Source organism: Lolium rigidum, chromosome 1 (assembly GCF_022539505.1).
Source record: "Lolium rigidum isolate FL_2022 chromosome 1, APGP_CSIRO_Lrig_0.1, whole genome shotgun sequence".
Classification (NCBI taxonomy): domain Eukaryota; kingdom Viridiplantae; phylum Streptophyta; class Magnoliopsida; order Poales; family Poaceae; genus Lolium; species Lolium rigidum.
Genome location: NC_061508.1, coordinates 238,329,243 through 238,332,476, shown reverse-complemented (window position 1 = coordinate 238,332,476; position 3,234 = coordinate 238,329,243).

Here is a 3,234-nt window from a genome sequence, read left to right as displayed (position 1 = left end):
GAGCTGGGTGAGGGAAGGAGAGGAGGGATGCATGTCCATGTGTGACATGGCCGGCATGGCCATGCACACACTAGGTTTTCTTGTCCCCTTAGGTTTTCTGTGGGTGGGCTAGGGTGAGAAAGGTCAAGGGAACAAGGTGGAGGAGATTTGGGGCAGGGTAGGGTTAGCATAGGACACTATTTGAAATAGTGTCAAATAGTTCTCTATTTGCATTTCACAAATTTTGTCCAAATTTGGTTAAGTGCACATGGTTACAAAATTTGGAAAATGGTGGGTTTAGTTGAGTTGCCAATAGATCAGAGGAGATGAGGTGTGTTGGTGGAATTTAGAAATTCAAAGAATAGCAAAAGGTGACAAAGTGAGATTGTTGATCATAATAAAAAGTTCTCACTTTGGATGAACCTAGCTATTGATCCAAAGATGAATTTGGCATGGTGGTTTTTACACAAAGTTGTTCACCTTGATGTTGACTCTTGAGATGACATGCAAAGAGTTGGGAAGAGTTTAGTTTGAGAAATATTAAATAGCAGATGGCTCAAAGTAGTGACCAGAATAAAATTGCAGTATTTGACCAATATTGTATGTGAGCCAATTTTGAGTTTGAATTTGATTTGAATTGTGTTTCTTTGATTCCAAAAGTTGTAATAAGTGTTTAGTAACATTATTCAACTAATGGTGAAGACCAAAATGGTCTAGGGTCAAAATTTATAAAAATGGCATAAGCCATATGTGAGGGTTTTGTGATTTTCTAACTTTTATTCTTTTATTTCTCTTTGCTTCATTTTGACAAGAGTGAGGTTTATTTGGTGGTAGATTGAGTTAGGTGAAAGGTGCAACCCATTTTGAGGCAATGGAGGTGGCTAGGTCAAGATTTGATAAATTGGCCCTATGTGTATGTGAGTGAAAATGGAATTATCTCACTATTTATTTCTCTCCATTTGATTTGACTTTTCTTGACTCTAATGTGATTATTATTAGTTTAGAAACATTTTCAAACCATTGAAACCATTTCAAATGGTCCTGCTCAAAGATTTGTAAAATTGGCCATAACACATGAGAGGTGACATGTCAATTTTTCTTATTCTTGTAAGGTGCTCCCCTTGCTTTACTTGAGCAAGGTTGAGGGTCAATTTAGGGTTAGATTAGGTTTAGATATGGTTTCACACCATTCGGTCAAAGTAGATGTGCATAGGACAAGAATTGGTGAAAATGGCTATGTGTCACATATGCCTATATGCATATGTGGCATTTGATTTTTAATTGGACTAATCTTGACCCTATTGATGTTGTTGAGTGGTGAAATGGTATATAGGAGTGATCCAATCATTCACTAGAAGTCTTAGGGTCAAGATCCTCAATTTCACCAAATTTGATATTTTGCTCTCATATGCCTCTATGGCATTATTACTTTCTTTTTAAAATCTTTTGTTTCACTTTGGATTGGGTTTGAGAAGTACTAGATAAGGTTTAAGAAGGTTTTCCAATCCTCTAAATAAAGTAGAAAGGCCTAGGGTAAAGTTTTACAAAAATAGCCATAGGCACATATGCCTCTATGCATATGTTTAATGTTATTTTGTTTCACACTTGAATTGGTTGGTAAGTGCTTTGTTGAGTGGGTTGAGGTATTTCAATTCATCTACTCAAGGTAGATAAGGCAAAGCTCCTCATTTTCAAAAAGTATCCATAGGCTTGCATATGCCTTTTTCTTAAATAAGATCTTTGCTTTTTATTTTATTTCTCAAAGATTGATGACAAGAGGGATGAGGTTTAGGGTTTGATAAGTTTTGCAAAGGCTCACCATCATTTTAGCAAAGTAAGAAAAGGTAGTATTCAAGATTTACAAATTAAGGCTATAGGCCCACATATGGCTTTTCCTTTATTTTAGGTTTCTCAAAATAGATCCAAATGATTTTTGAGAAGGTTAGGGTTTAGGGTTTTTCTTATTTGATTTCTTTCTCTTTTAATTTCATTTGGTTTGTGATCTTCACTTGATCACTTTAGGGTTTTAGGGTTTATCACATAAGCATAATAACACTCATCATGGCAAAAACACAAGTAATAGGTCGAAGCATTAAGCATAGCACCCTATATAATAAAAGTTTTTGTTGGTTCTCATTTTTGGAAAAAGGAAATTTATTTTCTCTTTGTTTTGAAATTTGGGGTGTTACAAACCCTTCCCCCTTAAACAAATCTCGTCCCGAGATTTTAAGAAAAGTTAGGTTCCTAAGAGAGATTGGGCGATATGATTTAGTAGGGAACATACTTGGCATGTTCTGAGGTGCTTCTTGAGCTTCGGTGGCCGTCATGTTGTAGTCGCGACCGTTGTTGTTGTTCTGGTTCCTTCTAGTTGCGAAGCGGCGCTGTTGCTGAGCAGGTGCAACGTTATTGGGGGCAGTCTTGGCAAGCTTCTTGGGGCATTCATTGGAGTAATGACCCACAGTTCGACATTCATAGCAGGTTACCGTTGACTTGTCCTTTTGGGCAATGGGTACAACATTGCTTCCAGTCCTTGGGGCGTTGTTGGCGGCTTTCATCAGGCACTTGTTAGAGTAATGCCCAGTAACACCACATTCATAGCAAGTCACAGTGGACTTGCCTCTGGGGGCATGGTTGGGTATTGGGATGAGCTGCTCCAGTGATGCTATCCTTACGTGGAGGCGAGCAATGAGGTAGTCCTTCTTGGCGTGCTGATGGCGAAGTGCCTTGCGCTCCATTGCAAGGATTTTGATGGTGTCGAGTCATCTTGGCGTGCTCAATGTGCATCTGGTTGGCCTGGGCACGGGAGTTGTTGCGGGTAGGAGGGGCCATCTGAAGATTGAGGTAGATGATAAGATAAGAGGGAAATTTTTATGGTTTGTTTGAGTTAAAGTTCAAAAGTTCCAAAACTTGAAAACTTGAGTAGTGTTGAGGGGGTAAAAACCAGCAACACTTTTTCATTCATACCAAACATCACACATTACAAATCTAACACACCGTTGGTTTGAAGAACCATTCATTCGCTCTACGATACAAGGGGATCCCGATACAACTCACACCTACTTAAGTGCGGGGGGGATACTACTCTTCCGGGTGGATTCTTCGTCTTCACGGGTGATGTGCTTGGCGAGAGGCGAGGGCGTTGTCCAAATCCCTGCGGGTTTTGTACTGCCTGAAGTCCTGATGTGCTACATAGGGGTTCAGCTCCGGGGTTGGGGGCATGGTCATCGGTCTTCCCATGGAGTCATGTCTTGGGTA